The following is a 21711-nucleotide window of genomic DNA, read 5'->3' as shown; positions in this document are numbered from 1 at the left end:
GTCTCACATCAACTAGGCATATCAACGGGCTATGGAGATGCCCATCAATAGATATCAATGTGAGTGAGTAGGGATTGCCATGCAACGGATGCACTAGAGCTATAAGTATATGAAAGCTCATCAAAAGAAACTAAGTGGGTGTGCATCCAACTCGCTTGCTCATGAAGACCTAGGGCAATTTGAGTAAGCCCATCATTGGAATATACAAGCCAAGTTCTATAATGAAAAATTCCCACTAGTATATGAAAGTGACATAACGAGAGACTCTCTATCATGAAGATCATGGTGCTACTTTGAAGCACAAGTGTGGTAAAAGGATAGTAACATTGTCCCTTCTCTCTTTTTCTCTCATTTATATTTTTTTTATTTGGGCCTTTTCTCTTTTTTATGGCCTCTTTTTTCGTCCGGAGTCTCATCCCGACTTTTGGGGGAATCATAGTCTCCATCATCCTTTCCTCACTCGGGACAATGCTCTAGAAAATGATGATCATCACACTTTTATTTTTCTTACAACTCAACAATTACAACTCGATACTTAGAACAAATATGACTCTATATGAATGCCTCCGGCGGTGTACCGGGATATGCAATGAATCAAGAGTGACATGTATGAAAGAATTATGAATGGTGGCTTTACCACAAATACGATGTCAACTACATGATCATCCTAGCTATATGACAATGATGGAGCGTGTCATAATAAACGGAACGGTGGAAAGTTGCATGGCAATATATCTCGGAATGGCTATGGAAATGCCATGATGGGTAGGTATGGTGGCTGTTTTGAGGAAGGTATATGGTGGGTGTATGATACCGGTGAAAGGTGCGCGGTATTAGAGAGGCTAGCAATGGTGGAAGGATGGGAAAAAGTGCATATAATCCATGGACTCAACATTAGTGATAAAGAACTCATATACTTATTGCAAAAATCTAGAAGTTATCAAAGAAAAGTATTACGCGCATGCTCCTAGGGGGATAGATTGGTAGGAAAAGACCATCGCTCGTCCCCGACCGCCACTCATAAGGAAGACAATCAATAAATAAATTATGCTCCGACTTCATCACATAACGGTTCACCATACGTGCATGCTACGGGAATCACAAACTTTAACACAAGTATTATTTAAATTCACAACTACTAAACTAGCATAACTCTAATATTATCACCTCCATATCTCAAAACAATTATCATGCTTCAATCTTCTCTTAGTATTCAACGCACTCAATAGAAAATTTCACATATCTTGAACACCAAGCATATTTATATTAAGCAAATTACCATGCTATTAAGACTCTCAAAATAATTTATGTGAAGCATGAGAGATCAATAGTTTCTTTAAAACAAACCACCACTGTGCTCTAAAAGATCTAAGTGAAGCACATAGAGCAAAATTATAACACTCAAATGATATAAGTGAAGCACATAGAGCAAAACTACATAGCTCAAAAGATATAAGTGAAGCACATAGAGTATTCTATCAAAATTTAATTCATAGATGACTCTCTCAAAAGGTGTGTACAGCAAGGATGATTGTGGCATACTAAAAAACAAAGACACAAATAATACAAGACGCTCCAAGCAAAACACATATCAGATTGGTGAATAAAAATATAGCTCCAAGTAAATTACCGATGGAAGTGGACGAAAGAGGAGATGCCTTCCGGGGCATCCCCAAGCTTTGACTTTTTGGTGTACTTGGATTATCTTGGGGGTGCCATGGTCATCCCCAAGCTTAGTCTCTTGCCACTCCTTGTTCCATAATCCATCAAAAGAATTCACCCAAAACTTGAAAACTTCACAACACAAAACTCAAAATAGAAAACTCGTGAGCTCCGTTAGCGAAAGAAAACAGAAGACCACTTCAAGGTACTGTAATGAACTCATTATTTATTTGTATTGGTGTTAAACCTACTGTATTCCAACTTCTCTATGGATTATCAACTATTTTACTAGCCATAGATTCATCAAAATAAGCAAACAACACACGAGAAACAGAATCTGTCAAAAACAGAACAGTCTGTAGTAATCTGTAGCTAGAGCAAAATATGGAACCCAAAAATTCTAAACTAAATTTCTGGACGTGAGGAATTTATCTATTAATCATCTGCAAAAATAATTAACTAAATAGCACTCTTCAAATAAAAATGACAGCAGTTCTCGTGAGCGCTAAAGTTTCTGTTTTTTACAGCGAGTTCAATAAGACTTTCCCCAAGTCTTCCCAACGGTTCTACTTGGCACAAACACTAATTAAACACAAAAAACACAACCAAACCAGAGGATAAATAATTTATTTATTGAATAACAGGAAAGGATAAATATCGGGTTGTCTCCCAACAAGCGCTTTTCTTGAAAGTCTTATAGCTAGGCATACTATTTCAATGATACTCACATGAAAGACAAGAATTGAAGCACAAAGAGAGCATCATAAAACACGTGACAAACGCATAACATAATTCCTATGAATAGGCATCTTATAGGCAAACAAATTATCAAGGCAAGCAAAAACTAGCATATGCAAGGAAGCGGAAAGAAACGATAGCAATCTCAACATAACGAGAGATAATTTAGTAACATGAAAATTTCTACCACCATATTTTCCTCTCTCATAATAATTATATGTAGGATCATAAGAAAATTCAAAAAAATAGCTATCACATAAAATATTTTCAACATGATCCACATGCATGCAAAGTTGACACTCTTCCAAAATAGTGGGATTAACATTAACTAAAGTCATGACTTCTCCAAACCCACTTTTATCAAGATTTTCATAAGATTGAACATTCTCCAAATATGTGGGATATAAAGTTGACACTCTTCCAAACCCACTTTCAATAATATTGCAAGCACTATTATCAATCTCATATTCATCATGGGGTTTAAATAAATTTTCAAGATCATAAGAAGAATCACCCCAATTATAATCATTGCAACAAGTAGTAGACATAGCAAAACTAGAATCCCCAAGCTTATGGTTTTGCATCTTGTTAGAACAATTGACATCAAGAGAATTTATAATAAAATCATTGCAATCATGCTTTTTATTCAAAGATCTATCATGAGTCACTTCATAAAGCACTTCATCACGATTTTCAGATTTATGGATTTCAGGCAAAAGCTTATAAAGATAATCTAGTGCATCCAAATCACTAGGAATTGGTTCATCATAATTGGATCCCTTAAAAAGATTGGCAAGCGGATGAGGATCCATAGATCTTAAGTTCTCTGTTTAGTAATAAATAAACAACTATTCCAACCATACGAGCAAACAAGAAACGGGTAAAAGAGAGGGAGGATAGAGAGAGAGGGCGAATAAAACGGCAAGGGTGAATTGGGGGGAGAGGAAAACAAGAGGCAAATGGCAAATAATGTAATGCGAGAGATAGGGATTTTGATGGGTACTTGGTATATTGACTTTTTGTGTAGACTCCCCAGCAACGGCGCCAGAAATCCTTCTTGCTACATCTTGAGCTTGCGTTGGTTTTCCCCGAAGAGGAAGGGATGATGCAGCAGAGTAGCGTAAGTATTTCCCTCAGTTTTTGAGAACCAAGGTATCAATCCAGTAGGAGCCCACGCTCAAGTCCCTCGTACCTGCACAAAGCGATAGCTACCCGCAGCCAACGCGATTAGGGGTTGTCAAGCCCTTCACGGTCACTTACGAGAGTGAGATCTGATAGATAGAATATTTTTGGTATTTTTGATAAAAAGTATAATAGCAAAACAATATAAAAGTGATGGAGATTGATATGATGAGAATAGACCCGGGGGCCATAGGTTTCACTAGTGGCTTCTCTTGAGAGCATAAGTTTTCTACGGTGGGTGAACAAATTACTGTTGAGCAATTGACAGAATTGAACATAGTTATGAGAATATCTAGGCATGATCATGTATATAGGCATCACGTCCGTGACAAGTAGATCGAAACGATTCTGCATCTACTACTATTACTCCACTCATCGACCGCTATCCAGCATGCATCTAGAGTATTAAGTTAAAAACAGAGTAACGCTTTAAGCAAGATGACATGATGTAGAGAGATAAATTCATGCAATATGAAATAAACCCCATCTTGTTATCCTCGATGGCAATGATACAATACATGTCTTGCTGCCCCTTCTGTCACTGGGAAAGAACACCGCAAGATCGAACCCAAAGCTAAGCACTTCTCCCATGGCAAGAACTACCAATCTAGTTGGCCAAATCAAACGGATAATTCGAAGAGACTTGCAAAGATAACCAATCATACATAAAAGAATTCAGAGAAGATTCAAATATTGTTCATAGATAGACTTGATCATAAACCCACAATTCATCGGTACCAACAAACACACCGCAAAAGAAGAAGATTACATTGAATAGATCTCCACAAGAGAGGGGGAGAACATTGTATTGAGATCCAAAAAGAGAGAAGAAGCCATCTAGCTACTAACTATGGACCCGAAGGTCTGAGGTAAACTACTCACACTTCATCGGAGAGGCTATGATGATGTAGAAGCCCTCCGTGATGACGGCCCTCTCCGGCGGAGCTCCGGAACAGGCCCCAAGATGGGATCTCGTGGATACAGAAAGTTGCAACGGTGGAATTAGGTTTTTGGCTCCTGTTCTGATCGTTTGGGGGTACGTGGGCATATATAGGAGGAAGGAGTACGTCGGTGGAGCACCGAGGGTCCCACGAGGCAGGGGGCGCGCCCTAGGGGGACGCGCCCCCTACCCTCGTGAGCACCTCTTTGCTTCCTTGCAGTAGGGTCCAAGTCTCCTGGATCACGTTCGGTGAGAAAATCACGTTCCCGAAGATTTTATTCCGTTTGGACTCCGTTTGATATTCCGTTTCTTCGAAACACTGAAATAGGCAAAAAACAGCAATTCTGGGCTTGGCCTCCGGTTAATAGGTTAGTCCCAAAAATAATATAAAAGTAAAAATAAAGCCCAATATAGTCCAAAACAGTAGATAATATAGCATGGAGCAATCAAAAATTATAGATATGCTGGAGACGTATCACTGGCTATGGGGGCGCTAGGGGGATGGTACGAGGTTGCCTGAGGGTCTGGACGATGGTCAGTTCCGTGGCAGTCATGGATAGGATCGATGACGGCAGTGGATAGGAACGGCGAACCGCCGTTCTGTAGCTTGCAGCGCGACGTGTCGAGGCTGGGGATGGCGGCAGAGGCTAGAAGACGAACGAGCACTGCTTCAGGGGCGAGCTGGCGAGTGAGAGTGGCTCGGGCGGCGCCGTCCATGGCAGGAGCTTGTTGTGGCCGGTCACTAGCTGCCATGGACGACCTGACGGTGGCGCTGTGGGGCTCCAGGGGTTGCTTTTGGATGGCTCCGATGAGTGGATGAGGACGGGCGTGGCTCTGCAGGCGAGCAAGGGCCAGGGCGCGGGGCAAGCGAATGCGGCGGCTCGGTGCGCGCGCGTGCAAAACGTGCGCTCTGGGCGCGCCCAGAGCATGCACGCCAGGTGCTCGGCGCAATGCCAACGCGTTCTAGGCCTCTCTGATGCCTCTGCAACTAAACAGGACTAGGCTAATGACTATATGAGAGATAATAGACATGCTGGTAAGGCCATTAGAGCAACTTCCTAATGCAAGTCTAAAAGCATGCCAAAACTGGCCATGCTCCTAACCTGCTTGAGGCATCTAGGCACCTCTTGGGGTGGCCAAAACTCCAGACTAAAGTCTGTTTAGATGACTAAGAGGGCGGCAACGTTAGTTTGTCAGGAACAAAAACTTGTTAGTGCAAGTTTTTGACAAAACCAAATCTGGACAGAATGAAAAGGGCATTATTGCATGGACCAAAAATACTCCAATGGGTCCAATCTCCTGGACTTAAGGGTTTGGTAGGGTGGACTATAAGTAGGTAAAAGCTCATGGGCACTAGAGCAAAATAAACTAGGGTTGCAGTAGAAAATGCCAAACTGGACCAGAGAGCAAAAGAGGATGGTTTGCTCAAAATTTTCAAAGAACATTAATGGGTTTTTGCATAAAGTTGAATTATACACTACTACTAACATCCCCTAATTTTGGTGGAAGCTTTAAAGAAATATTTAAATAGGTTGTAGTGCAATTTTACAAACTGGATCAGATTTGAAAATTTGGGGTAGAGCTCAAAATTTCCAAATGACTAAAAGAGATTTTTGCATAAAAGTGATGTGGGAGCATCCCATGACATCTCCAAATTTTGATGAAACTTATAACTAATTTTACCAAAGGGTTGTAGTGCAAAAGAGGCTCCAAAACTTATGAAAAATCATTTCTAAAGAAATAAAGCTCAGGGAAAATAATTATGCAAATCAATCCACTGAAAAAAGAAATGTTTTTCTTGAGAGGGTAAACAAGTCCAACAATATTTTTGAAAGGTTTTCACTTGGGGTGAACACTCCACAATATCAAGGAAAAGAGTGGTTCTGAAATCAAAAAGTAATTCCACAAAAAATGAAAATTTAATTTCTTGGCAAAATTTTAATAAACAAATCATGGTTAAAATTTTTGGGGTGTTACAGTGGAACACAGCGCCGCAGGAGTAGGACAAACCACACAAGGTTTTCTTTGACACATATCTATAACAGAAGTACTTGAGTAAGGGCTTGTTTGAATTTGAGGATTCTAACAATGCAGGGATAGGAAATAGACAGGAATAGGATAGGAATGCATGTGCAAAACAGAGAATTTAAAAACACAGGATTTCTGCCAATCTGGGTGTTTGATTCACAACAATTGGAAGATCACAGGATGCAAAAAAAGCATGGTGAGATTAAGTCAAACCACAAGAAAATGTACGGTTATAATGCTATTATGCTACTATCTCTTAGTCTTGTGCTTGATGAATAGGAATATGAAAAGGAGGAGAAGTGGAAATTAGAATTCCTACGGGTTTTCTTTCAAGGAGACACTAAAGGAACAAATCCTACAGTTTTCCTTTGCTCAATTCCTTTGCACCAAATTCATGAAAAGTAGTACCATAGGAAACTTTCCAATTCCGATGTTTTTCATTCACTTTTCCTTTCAAGCACTGGCGATTCTAGTAGGCAGGCTTGAGCAAGGAAAATCCTACACTAAAAAATGTTTTTGTGCTACTTCTATTACTTTGGACCCAGACCACTGCCATACTAGCCCAACTCCCAGGCCCATCGACAAATGGACAGCTCAAACATGCAGAGATAAATAATGATGGCGTTCAAGAGAGTCCATCACGGATAGCTAAGTTGCCTGGTACCTCACTGCTTGTCATATAGTAGGATAAAATAATCGTATTTCCCGTTACTACGAGTGCTCAGTGGACAATATATATAACATGTAGAGTAAAAAAGAGATGCAACAAGTGTACAACCTCTTTGGCGAAGCCATGTCGATCTCAGCATGATTGGGTTGGCCGGTGAGGATGCTCCGGTTGACTTGGCTGTCGGAGGAGGGGAAGAAGATCTTAGGCGTCTGGAGATGGAGCCCGAGGTACTGCTCCGCTGTGATGGAGGGTTTCGTCATTGGAGCAGCTCCGGTGAGTTGTACGACGTCGAGGCTAAAGCAGGACAAGAGAGACAACGAACAACATTAACCTGAGTGGAATTCTAATAGCATCTCCAATACATGACATAAAAACATAACCACAAAGTGCTAGATGTAAAATACATTAGCCGCTCATCTTTGAACTTAACTGTCGAAACTGAATTTAACTTTCGAAACTGAACTTAACTGTCGAAACTGAACTTAACTGTCGAAACTGAATTTTGCTGTCGAAACTGAACGCACTAGCAAGGTGAGGCTACACGTCGGTCGACTGACTTTTTCATCTCTGGTCAGTCGATTTTGCAGCTGTTGGATATGAAATCAAGGGCCTGCGATTCATCTTCAACCTCCACCCCCCTGAGCCGGCCAAACAGCAGCCCCCCGCCGCCCCGCCCGCCCCAAAAACACTCCCAAGCGCCGGTCCGCCGCCGCCCCGGCCATCCCTCTAGGCCCCCCCGTGCCGACCTTTTTCTCCGGCGATCCCCACGCCACCGCCCCGCCAATGCCCCGCCACCGCCGGCGACCACCGCCCCCATCCTGAACCCTAAGATAGATAGTGGGGTACCTCTCCGGCGAGCCCCCTCCCCGCTGCGGCTGGTTCTTCCTTCACCCCGGCGGCATCAAAGTGAAGTGTAGCTAAATCGGAGCAGCATCGCAAGCAAGAGCGAGAGCGAGAGCAGCAGCGCGAGAAAGAGAAATAGCAAGAGCAGACCAGGCAGGGGACTGAGAGCAAGAGCAGAGTAGCAGCGCGAGCGAGAGCTAAAGCAGTAGCAGGTCCTACTGATGTGGACGTCGCCGCCGAGGGAGCGACGCCATGGAGGAAGTGGCCGGCAACGCCGCCGTGGATGGAGCCACGCCATGTCGGCTCGGGACCGAGCGCCGGCAGCACCGTGAGATCGAATCAAGAAGAAAATGCGGCGATTAGTGTACAAACTCTTTGGTGGCGCCGATTAGGCCGTAGCTTCATCCGAGGAAACGGTGATGATGATGCTCTTCCGGTGGTGCAGGTGAAGACGGTGGTGTGGGAATGGAGGTGGCGCGAAAGATGAGGGGAACGTCGGGGTAGCTCCTTGGAGGTGGAGGACGGGGTGGATGAACCGGTGGGACGATGAGATCGACGATGGATCCTCATCCGGTACGATGGATGAGGGACGTCAAGGTGTTGCTGTGGACGACGTCGTCGGGGAAGAGGCTCCGGCTGGGTGGCGGACGGAGCAGGGTGTGGGGTTTCGTCACGGGTTTTCGCGGCCTCGGTATACGAATGGGTGGGTGGATGGGATGGCAGTGGGGAACCATGGCTTAGAGACGCGCTTGTCCAAAATGTGGGGTAAGTTACGAAAGTACCCCCACCGATTTGAGGCGGTTCTTTCGGTTCAGGGGTACCACGGGCATTTCGCGTGTCAGGATTTCACAGGAGGTGGGAGTTTTCGCGCGTGTTGTAATTTCGGAATAGCAAGGCGCGGGTTGAGATGGAGGGAGTTGTCGGAGCACAACGAGACAAAGATATATCTTAAATATTTCGGGCTAACAAGGCGTGGGTTGAAGAGGCGGGAGTTTCGCAGCACGATAGACAGAGACGCTAGCTTGAATTTTTGGCATAACAAGGTGCGGCTTGAAATTTTAGAAGAACAAGCTTAACGTGTACCCAAAAAAAGACAATTTGCACCTCAACACGCACAACACACACACAAACACCATTTAGACTAGAGCAAGGTACACGTGCATTGCACGCATGAGATTTGGCAACCAAATTATGAATAAATACCACATTATAGCATGCAAGCTTTGAGTCATATATGCATGATGTAGATGTTCGTTTAATTCTTATAGTTCATTTCATTCAAAATCATCTAGTTTTTATAAGAAAGCTAATCTATTTTAAGATTCATGAAATTGTGCGTCGTAAGACATAAAGTAAAAACAAATAATGGCAAATCATGTAGAAAAACATTTGGGCAATTCTGATACGGAAGATTCTAGAACAAATAAGAAGTGCTTGTGTTTTGATGTTTGTGCATTATGCTTAAGTTCAACCATGGAGTCTTCTAGATTATACATGTGGCGAAATCTGGTGGAATCTAGATGATATCCAATGGCCAGTAGTGCTCAAATTTGCCATCTTTGGACCATCGGATTTGCCTCATCCAACGACCATCTTTCAAAGTTAAAGTTACCCGCACACAATATAAAAAAATATAAAATATAATATATAGGGGTATAGATATAGATATGTGATGCAAAAGCCGCCCATCATCTCTAATTAGAATAGTGTGTCCATGCACAGATGCAATGTGGCCAAATGATGTCTACCATCGGTATCTCAAATTCAAATCATTCTGACCTTGTTCAATGTGTATACATTAGAACATGCTCGTTTCCAAACCACACCGCGCAGATCTCCGTTATATTCATGCATGCATGGGTTTCAAACATCAGGATCTCTTATTCAAATATTTGAATTCAAGTTTACATTGATTGTTGCCTCACCTATTCAGCTATTCTTTTACACCCACACAGTAGTCATCTCTTTATAATTGTACCATTAACTTTCTCTCGTGCATGCATGCACACACACTACCAGTCAGCATTATCCATCGCACGCATGCAATCTTTTTCTTCAGGTCGGTCTCCCATGAAGGCACACACCAACACACATCCCCCTCTCCATCATATCGGGCATTCTTTATCTCTCACGCGTGCATGCGCAACGATCGATGTTCCTCTATGTATGTGTATATAGCTAGGTCTTTCATAGTTTTCCACACAAACCAATCAATCGATATATCCAGTGAGGTCTCACCCTCTTTCCCACGTCCACATCGATCAATCTATGCCTCTCTATATAGGATTAACATATATAGCTAATGCACCCACATTAATTATGTATCCAACGCCCCCCTCTCACCATCCATGCCTTCCGCTTCATCTCTTAGACGCGTGCACAATGGCGAAGACAGGGGGCAGTAAGGGCCCTGCCCCCTCCCCCCTAAAATCACTATATATCAAGGCTAATATGAATGTGATCATTAGACAATTGCTGCTAAAAATGGTTTTTAAGTTCATGAATTGACCCTCCTCGTAAAGGATTAGCAATGCTTGGCCCCCTAGCTCATTTATTTTTCATGGCTCCGCCACTGCGCGCATCAGCGCACGTGTTCGCCCCCTCTCTCTAAATATCGACCTCGCACTTATGCATTCCTTCATAGTCTCCCTCCACTCGGCCCCTCGCACCATCTTCTAGCCCCCCACCGGATTTTGCCACATGTACAATCTAGCAGATTCCATGGTTGAACTTAAGCATAATGCACAAACCTCAAAACAACTGTGGTTCTCTTTTGTTCTAGAATCTTCCATATCATAACTGCCCAAACTTTTTTCTAGTTGAATTGCCACTTTTTGTTTTTTACTTTATGCTTTACAATGCACAATTCCATGAATCATAAAATAGATTAAGGGCTTCTTTGATTCAAAGGATTCTCAAAGGAACTTTGGAGGATTCTAATCATTAGGAATTTTTCCTATCTTGGTTGTTTGATTCGTAGGATTGTAAACCATAGGAATTTTTCCATATGATTCATTTGCACTAGATTTCATAGGAAACATCCCATCCACTCAAACCTCTTTGAAAGAATTCTGCGTTTTTTCTATGCACAATCAAACACTCGTACAATCCTGTAGGATTCAAGACGACATCCCACTATAATCCCATGTTTTTCCTATTCCCGCGTTCTTAGCTTTTTTATAAAAACTAATTGATTTTGAATGAGATGAACTATAATAATTAAACGAAGGGCTACATCATGCATATATGACTCAGAGCTTACATGCTATAGTGTGGTATTTATTCATAATTTGGTTGCAAAATCTGATGCGTGAAATGCACGTGTACCTTACTAGTACTTCGAGTATGTGCAAAAGACGTAAATTAGAATACCAATGGCACGCTACACAGTGTCTCTCTTACAGTTCATGAAGCCACGTGGCACATGTGTAGGCGTTATCGCGACCTCCTTGCATGGATTGATCACAATGACGTGCTGCTGGTTCCAGAAGAATGTACTCGTCCTCCCTGAGCCATATCGGCGGTACATGCATGAAGCGAAGATGTGCACGCACGCCATGCACGCACTCATTCCTCGCACGCACACGCGGGTACACGGGAGGACGCAATTTTGTACCAAGATCCACCCCATGTGATAATTTGATGCGTGTAAAGTCGTTCACTTCATTGATGGTCAATTAATACAGCGCATGCAAATTGAGTGGACGTGAGGGCGGAAGAAAGACATTATTACTCCATTGCGCGCATGCGAGTAGTTAAATCGTGGGTTGCTAGTAGTGCTTCCATTGGTCTCCTTTGTATTTTGTGCCAATTTTTGATAGTAACATAATATTTACGCATTTGAGCAATGTAGTACTTGAAATTTATGTTCCGCTAAACTCATCGGGAGCCGTTTCGGGCCTCGAAACCAAAACCATCAATTAATATTTACCTTGTTCCCATCACATTCGAAAGCCTGCTCACACCTACTAGTAGTACGTACCAAACCTGAACGTGTTCCCACTATGCAGGTATTAGTACTAGTGCTCGTACTTAGGTTATAAAAAGGGGAACTACCTAACCGAAAATCACTCTACCTTTCCTCCTCATAAGTGCTTCTTCTTCGTCCGTCGTTGCCATGGCCGGTGAGCAGAGCTCTAGGTCGAGAACTACTCGTAACAAGGGAGCGACAGCCAAGGCTGCAGAAAAAAAGAGGGCTCGCCGCCACGCAGAGACCTCAAAAGATCTCTTGCGGGCAGGCGATGGCTCCCAGGAGCGCCCTAGCCGCGGAGGCGAACATGCCGAGCCGGTGGAGCTGGAGTCATTATCCCTCGACGGCATGCCCGATCAGCTCAATAAGCAGAAGGCGTTCATCCAAGGCTTGATGGAGTTGCTGAAGGAGAGCCCCGACGACATGCCCGCTGAGCTCAATCAATAGGGGGAGTTGACCGCTGACTTGGTGATGCTGCTGAAGAAGAGCATTGCCTCAGAGAAGAAGGCGACCGGCGAAATCCTGCGACTTCGGGAGGACAATGCGAAGCTCTGCCACGAGATCGACCTGTTGAAGGAGAAGAACGCCGACTGGAAGAAGCTGCATGAGAATAGTAGTTCCTCGATGAAGATGCTGCAGGCCCTCTCCATGGAACGGAAGGAAGAGTTGGTGAAGCTCCGCATCGAGCACCCGGCTGCTGTCAAGGTACGTAATATGGCTGTGGAACAGATGATGAAGGCTCGCGTCGAGAAATTCCGCGTCATGGACACAATGATGAAGATGGCGGAGGAGACGCGCAAGGAGATGGAGGTCGTGGAGGCGATGAAGAAGCAGTTACGACTCCGCGGTGAATTAGATCATTTGGGGTGATAATCTTCCTTCTTCTTTTGCTCTTGTGTTTCATCTTTTGCTTCGGGTGTTTCGCCGCACGTGGCACGTTCTCTGCGAGGCATGAATAGAACAATGTTTTTTTGAGGGAATGAATAGAACAATGCTAACAATGAGATGACTAGCAAATAAGATCATTTTTATCGCCATATGGCACTGGGCTGCCGTGTTTCGCGCTCCTCCGTCGCAGTACTACTCAAGTGGAAAACTTGAGTATACCGCACGGTTCTTTGCTCCTCCTCGATCAGGTCGTCGGCACATTTATATGAGCAGTCAAATCACAAGGCCCCGCCTTCCAGAAGTAATGAGCGGTCAAATCACAAAGGCCCTCGCCTCTCGTGAAACCGACCAAGCTAGACTACCCCGCCCTCTAGCCTTTTAAAAAATGTATACTTTTGTACATCAGTAGTATCGATGGATTGCGCCATGGAGCAAAACTTGAAATTAAAAAAAGGTGGTACATATAGAGAGCGCTCGTCGCCAAATTATGCATATAGTACAATTAAAAAGGCTAGTCACAATAATGGTGTCCAGCACAACCCACCCCTCAAATAAAACTAAGAGGGTGCTTGGATACGTTTTAGTCCCATGACTAAAAGTAGTGGGACTAAAACATGCTAGCCTCACCCATGCTTGGATCCAAATACTAAAAAGGCTAAAATCAAGTTAATGAGCATTTACTATCCTCCAAACCCTCCAATCCAGAACTCGCATGTGTTAAAGGAGAGGAGTTAAATGAGTAGAGAGAGGACTAATCCACATTTTAGTAGGGGTACCCCTGACTAAAAAAATTTAGTCTCAAGACTAGTTTTAGCCCCTCTTTAGTCAGGGGTGCTTGGAACTTTAGCCTCTTAAAGAGACTATTTTTAGTCAGACTAAAATAAGTCCCTTGGATCCAAGCACCCTCTAAGCATCCTGGAAGTCTTTGACAAAACTAAGCATCCTAAAATTCTTTGACAACTAAACTGCTGGCTATATGAAGTTGGCCATATATATTGTATGTATATAATGTGAAGAAACGAGTGGTAGTACTATACCAACTAAAAGATGAAATGTAAGAAATACAAGTATGTACGTACTGAAGAGTTAAAGTAACGAGAAGAAACATAACATAGTTCTGCTGGGGGCTCAGCACAACACACCCCTCAAATTAAATTAAGCACACCTGAAATTAAACTTTGCAACTATTCTGGTAGACACTGCATTAGAACCACCATGAGCAACGACACTGCCACCTTACTCGGAGTCCTCGTCCACGTCCTCGACTTCGTCCTTGTCCCTCTTCCTCTTGGCCGATACTTCTTTGCTTGAACCGCACACTTGGCTGTTGCTCTTCATCCAACCCTTGTAGATATTGAAGCAAAGGTAGCCATCCATTGCAGCGTAGTGGATGTGGTATATATCTAGTACATTCCGCTGCCATGCATGACGATGAAATGTGTAATGAGGTTTCTCAAGTTTACCGTACGAAGGATGAACCATGGCTCCTGCCAGGGTCAGCATGGAAGGCTGACGAGAGGACACTAGCTGATTCTTCTGGAGGTCAAAGGTGTTGCCTACAATGAGGCCTATCCGATGCAGGACTCCTTTGTCGTTACCAAAGTCTACAGTAACGAATTTCACTGTTTTGTCCTTGAGGAATTTCTTAAAATCCTGGCACTCAACGTCGGCATGGCATATGTGGTAGACCAAGCAAACGTTATGTATGCAAACCTGGATCATGGCGGGCTTCTTCCTCTCTTCGTCCTTTAGATCCTTCTCTCGTCCTAGGACTGTGGTGTACTCAACATCTAGCCCAGCGACCCACTCATCATCTGAGTTTTCGAACATGCGGCTGAAGCGAGAAAGGCATCCTTTCACCGTCGCGGAAGAACGGGTGTAGATGACGTCGAACTCATCGCCGGTGATGGTTCTAACCTTGTACTCACCGCCGATCGTGGAGATTTGGGACGCCATGGATTTGGGAGGAGGGTTAGGATTAGTGGAACTGCCGTAATGTGAATGGACGGGACGACTAGGAGCGAATCACCATAGTATTGAAGGACGTGCAGGGACGAGTAGGAGCGAACTGCCAGCGTGCGAACGGCAGGGTAGTGGCTTTCCATTCTCCCATGATACGGGCTTCCGAGAGCCCTTGGATTTGAGATCGAACGGTTGCATGGCGTGATTCTAGATCTATGGGTGAATATCCTATCCTGGAGGGTTATTCTGCAAATTTTCAGCACTTAGCATGCGACCGTTTGATCTCAGATCCAAGGGCTACCAGTAGCCCGTATCATGGTCGCGCCTACCACGACCGTCGCATCGCTCGCGCGGTCGCGCCCTTGGAGATTTAACACGGTGCGTTAGGCTATCTGATGTTGGCATGTCATACATAGTCATCACTTAGTCACTCATACTACAACAAGGTTGGCTATAAGTGTATTTTTTTACTCCTCTCTATCTCTTTCTTCATACTCAAGGAAGAAACGGTGCTAAGCGCGTGTATTTATTGCATTTGCCAAGGAGTGACCTCTTCCAATGAAATGGTGTTGCTAAGTTTGCTTCATTTAATTAGCTATAAACTCAAAATTGTCTTTTCACCTAGGTACACGCGCTTAGCACCGTTTCTTCCTTGGGTCACCAAACTAGTCTCTCTCTTCTTGATTAACTTGCCACATCAGACTTTATGCCTATGTGGCAAGCTTAAGCACCTGTAGGAGCAAGTAAAACTAAGTGCAATAGTGCGCTTTACATGGCATTTTTGCATATGTGGAGGAAAAAGAGGCAAGGAAAAAGTGGAGAAGTGGGCTCTCATGCAAGAGCCAACCTCTACTACATGGTGAAGCATTGGGAGAGGCACCTGTATGGAGGTGGTCAGGAATCTGGGAGACTCACGTCGGTCGTAGCGCCGCAGTTAAAATGATAATGGTAAGTCAAATCACGGGGCCCCACCTGTCCAGCAGTAACTCGCTGTCAAATCACACAGCCCTACGTTTGCAGCAGCCTACTCCCTCGTCTTCTCGCGTCTCTGTCGAACCGACTAGGCGGAACTGCCCCGCCGCCTACCGCGCAGGAAAAGCCCCGCCCCTGACTTTTAAATAGTATACAGTATACTAATTTTGTATCCATGGATTGCGCCCGCACCACGGAGCAAAGCGTCTAGAAAACGGAGGAGAGACGGTGGTCTTGCAATAGAGAAGAGGGAGAGGCGAGACGGTGGTTTTGGAATGGAGATGATGGAGAGGAGAGGAGGTGGTTTTGCAATGGAGAAGAGGGAGAGGAGTGTGCGGCAGCGATTTAGGATTGGACGAGAGGGCCGGCGCGCTCTGACTGGATCAAAATCAAAATCAATTTACCCTTCAATTAAGAAAGCGACCCCACATTAACTAGTCTCCCTTTTATTCTGGGTCATAATTGACCATGATATTCGCACATAAAATATATGTTATAAATTGTATACAAGGCCTCTATCAAAATTACAATTTGCAAGTATACAAGGCCACTAACATTAATCGAGGCAAAATTGATGGCGTTTGCCTCGTACTAGCACCTGAGGACATTAATATCCCTTGTGTGCATGCTAGAGTGAGAAGGTTAGCTTGCATTCCCAACATTAATCAACCAATGAGGAGTAAGAGGGTAGGCTTGTTGTGCTTGGGAGAGAAAACACATTAATTTACACGACAATCAAGGTGACAAGCTAGCTTGCAACATTGACTTAAACATAGCATTAATTTTTACCTTGGTACCTATAATATGAGTTTGTGGCCTTGTATACAAAAATGGAGGGAGTATAATTTGAAAGTACATTTAGATACGAACCAAACGATACAATTTTTGGTGACATGCATTCACATTTTGCTTGTCAAATACAGTACGTGGTCAAACTTTGACCCAAAATACGCGAAACAACAAAAAAATACTTCCAAGACCAGGGCCGCTCTTCCGCTCTTCTCCTCTTAAACCACCGCCGCTCCTCTCCTGTTCCAATCTAAATGCAGCGCCGCTCCTCTCCTCTTCCATTTCAAAACCACCGCCCCTCCTCTCCTGTTCCAGTCCAAAACCAGTGTCGCTCCTCTCCCGTTCTAATCCAAAACCAGCGCTGCTCCTCTCCTCTTCGATTCAAAAACCACCGCCGGCGAGTGAAGGTGCTGTGGAGAAGTAGATCGATGGAGGAGTACAACCGATACGTGAGGATCGCAGACGACGACCCTGTGAAGCTAGCTAGGATGTTGGAGATACAGTCTTGGTTTGACAACAAGGACCAACTAGCGGCGACGGCGACATCCATGGCCAAATATCTACAACAGAGCGAAAAGGCGGTGATACTCCCAGAGGGAGTCGCGCCGGAGTACATAGAGCTGCTCCTCTGGGCCATGGAGCAAAAAGATTCACCGAATCCGATCGTGAGGGAGCGGTGGTGGGAGTATCGATCCCAGATGGAGCATCCACCAGAGATTGAAGGATCGAGCATCTACAGGGTGCCATTTGTGAGGGTGTCCTGCCAGAGCGAGCCGGTGGAGTCTTCGTCGACCGAACCCAACTGCAAGAGGAGAAAAGTAGTTGGCCCGACGACGCTTCCCCGCCATTGTCTCCCTGGCCGTTCACATCATCTCATGGGGCGGCTGTCTGCCGCCGAGGAATAGGAGGGGGCTGCCCCCTAGCCCAATAGTCAGGCAGGTTGTGAATTGTCAGGAGGAGCTTAGGGTTGTCAGTATTTGCAGGTTGTGAATTGTGTTTTGTGTTGTGTATTTTGAGAGTACTTTTATATATGAATGTCTTTTGAATTTCAGATTTGCAATATTGAGCATATAAAGTATTTTATGAATTCTAGAGATCTATTTTTAGAACTTAAAAATGTAGTTTCATAGGAGTATAAAAGGCAGACAATGTGATTCTCAGAGAAGAAACTGCAAGTTTCAGTTTCAGATAAGAAACTGCAACTTTCAGAGGCAGAGCATTTATATTAACATGTGTCGGCGTTCTGGGAACGGGGGTCCCCAGACTTGCCTGCCTGCGGCGTGGCTCAAGCGGGGGCCCATCGTGGCCCATCTTCATCAGCACAAACTCAAGACCCTCGCGAGGGGCCAAGCCTCGCGGGGCGGACGACAGAAAGCTTCCTCAGAGGCAGCCTCATCAGGCAGGCTCGCAGGGAGGCGGAGAGATCAAGGCAGGGGTACCTCGTGAGGAATCCGTGATGCAAGCCATGACGATCGAGACCAGGCGGGCGCCGGCCTGCGCAGTGTTCTTGTTTCCCCTTTGGTGCAAAGGGGGCAAGCACAGGCCAAGGCATCAAGCAAAGGTTGTCATTCCGGTGCAACGAGACCAAGACCAGCAGAGCGGCGGGACGGAAGTCACCATGGAGCCCAAGACGGCGTCATCACCAGTACTTTTGGCAGCTGAAGACCACCTTTTGTCAGGATAACTTGTACTACCTGTTCCCCTTCAAAATGGCCAATTGTTGGCGCCCTTCCCGCTCATTATTTGGGGAGAGGCCCAGGGCCTCTATAAATAGAGCTAGCCACCACAGAGTAGAGACATCCATCTAGGGAGAGAGACATCCATCCAAGGAGAATACATCGAGAAATCTGGTAGAACACTAGCATAGAGAAAGAGAGGCGACTGAACTCACCCTAGCAATTCATCGCCCAGCTCAAGAACACCTCTCGCGAGGTTGTTCTTCCTTTGTACTGATCCTCATCAGCCCCTGAGGCAATCCACCACACCACACACTGGAGTAGGGTATTACACCACAACGGTGGCCCGAACCAGTATAAACCTTGTGTCCTTTGTGTTGTTCGTTGTTTTCCATCTCAAATCACACGAGGAGATTGGACGTAGATCGGTAGGAGAGAGATCTCCGTGCGCACCCCAGTGTTCGAACCTCAAGGGTCTGCCGGGACCCGAAATCCGACATTTGGCGCGCCAGGTAGGGGTGCGCCGGAATCTTTCTTCCGCCGTCCGCGTGTGATCTTCCGTCGTGTCCATGTCTGACGCTTGTCGAGCTCGCGCCGAGCGCCGGGCTGCTCTTGCCACCTGCGTCACCCGGACGGCGCCCGTCGGCGGACGTCCTCGTCGTTCCCCGTCGCCTGCCGCCAACGCCGCCCCTGGCCCAGCGGGGAACGAGCAGCAGGCCTCCTCCCCAGCATCCTTCGGTGCGGCGGGAGGGCCGCACCGCCACACCGTCGCTAACTCCAGCTGCTTCATCGTCCCACGCCCGTCGCGCCCCCACGGTCGCACACGCCGCGCTGCTCCTGGCAAGAGAACTCTTGCACTACTGCCCCGTCGATGACCTCTACGAAGACTGGCTCGCCCGCATCACCGAGCTTGTCAGCACCGCAGGGGGCTCCCCCTTGCCGTCCCTCTCACTGCCTTGCCCTCCATTCCACGCAGGATGCGAGGATCAGGATGTGCCTCCACCGCGTCCTCCCCAAGAAGGTGCCCTGGCTCCAAGGCGCGCAGCCCCGGGGCGAGACCCCCCGCGTCCGGCGCCTGCGCAGCAAGAAAGGAGCTGCCAAGAGATTCCTCGTCCCCAAGAAGGTGCTCGCGCGCTCCCAGCGCCCGCGCGCCAAGATCGCGTCCCTGCACCTCCACGCCAAGACCCCGCGCTGCTCCAAGCGGCGGCGCACGGTAATCCCCATGAGCAAGCCCAGTACCAGCAAAAGGCACCGGTGGCCACAGCAGGCTACCGTGCTCGCACCCCTGAGCTACGCGGCGTCGCATGTCCAGGCAAGTTCAAGCCTGACCTGCCCCTCGCTACGATGGCATGGCGGACCCTGTGGAGTTCCTGCAACTCTACGAGCTATGCATCGAAGCCGCCAACGGAGACAAAAGGGTCATGGCGAACTGGTTCCCCATGGCGCAAGGACGGGGCCCGCACCTGGCTCCTGAACCTGGCTCCTGGCACAATCTCCTCCTGGGACGAGATGCGCACTCGCTTCATTGCCAACTTCCAGGGCACTCACGACCGGCCCCCGGCGTGAGCGATCCGCGCCGCATCAAGCAGCAGCAAGGGGAAACCCTGCAGAAATACATCCAGCGCTTCAACAACGCTTGCCTCAAGATCCCCAAGGTGACTGAAGAAGCCATCATCTCGGCCTTCTCCGATGGCGTACGCGATGTCAAGATGAAGGAGGAGCTAGCAATCCATGAAGACCTGTGCACATCCCTGGAGCTGTTCAACTTGGCGACCAAGTGCACCAGGGCTGAGGAAGGGCGCCTTTCCCTCCTCGAGCTCCCGGCTGCCGACCCGGAAGAAAAGAAGCCCAAGGCCAAGGACGTGAAGCGCAAGGGGGCTACCGTGCTTGCAGCGAAGCCAGACACCAAGCGAGGCAGGGATCAGCCTGAGTCATCCAAGGCAGCCGGTACTGCGTGTACTACGACCTCCACACCCACAACACCAACGAATGTCAAGAGCTCAGGGACGTGAGAGATGGACGTGTCGGCCGACGCCCCGAGCGCAACGACAGGGGCTATGGCAGAGGAGGAGGAAGAGGTGGCAGACGATGGGAAGACCGTGGCCCTCGCCAAGGGTGGCGTGACCGACCTCGCGAGGATCACTGGCAGGACTAGCCTCGCGAGGGAGGCTGGAGAGATCAGCCTCGTGAGGATCGCCCATGCGGCAACGTAGGCCTTCCTCCTCTGTCGCCACCGCCAAGGAGGAAAGAAGACCAACATAAGGACGAGGGGGATGGGGGATTCCAGGAGCCGCGCGCAATCGCTTGCATCTTGGGTGGCGCACAGGCCCCAGCCTCACAGCGCATCTTCAATCAGTTTGCTCGCGAGGTGAATGCAGTCCTCCCCGAGCTTGAGGCCACGCGCCCTCTCAGGTGGTCCGCATGCACTATCACGTTCAGCTCAGCGGATCAGCTCAAGTGCGCGGCGACGGCCGGAGTCCTCCCTATGGTTTGCTCCCCAGTCATCAGCAACGTGCAGGTCACCAGGACCCTCATTGACGACGGAGCAGGACTCAACGTCATGTCCGTCGAGATGTTCGACAATCTCCAAGTGCCGTACGACCAGCTTCAGCCAACCAAGCCATTCTCAGGAGTCACTGATGGTTCCACTATTCCCATAGGGCAGGTTCGCCTTCCAGTCACCTTCGGGCAGCGCAACAACTACCGCACCGAGCTCATCGACTTCGACGTCGCCCACATCCGTCTGCCATACAACGCCATCCTCGGGTACCCAGCCCTGGCCAAGTTCATGGCAGTGACTCACCATGGATACAATGTCCTCAAGATGCCAGGAAGCGGTGGAGTCATCACCGTACCCTGTGAAGAAAGAGACGCGGTGTTGAGCACGCGTTCCAAGCCGCAGCAATCGAAGACCCGGACCACGGAAATGGAAGACTTCCCAAGGCGACCCCAAGAAGAAGAAGGCATCACCTGACCCAAGCCATCAGGAGGCAGGCGCCTCCGGAGGTGTTGGGTCAGGATCTGCGCCCAATCAGGGAGCGCCACCCTCTCTCGCATAGGAAGGCGCGCCCGGTGCCCTCCTTAGGCAGGGTTCGGGCGCTCTTTCTTGGAGAGCCACCGACTTTGCCAAGGTCGCGAGGGAGGCGCTTGGGCTCCACTTGGAGGGGTGCTTCCAGGCACGTTTCCCTCAGGAAGGTACAAGGCAAGGAAGACCAAACCCTCAGGAGTTCATAGCCAGCAACACTCAGGAGCTACAGGAGTCGAGAGTCATGCGCGGCAGCCGCTGCTCCCCCGCCATGGCCCCACATCCAGGTGAGGATGGTGGGCTGCGTGTCTACGTCGACGTTCCAGGGCTCAACCAAGCCGTGTCTTAGGAGCGCCTCTGGCCTTC

This window comes from Triticum urartu, chromosome 1, assembly GCF_003073215.2.
Source record: "Triticum urartu cultivar G1812 chromosome 1, Tu2.1, whole genome shotgun sequence".
NCBI classification, from domain to species: domain Eukaryota; kingdom Viridiplantae; phylum Streptophyta; class Magnoliopsida; order Poales; family Poaceae; genus Triticum; species Triticum urartu.
This window is presented reverse-complemented; position numbering follows the sequence as displayed.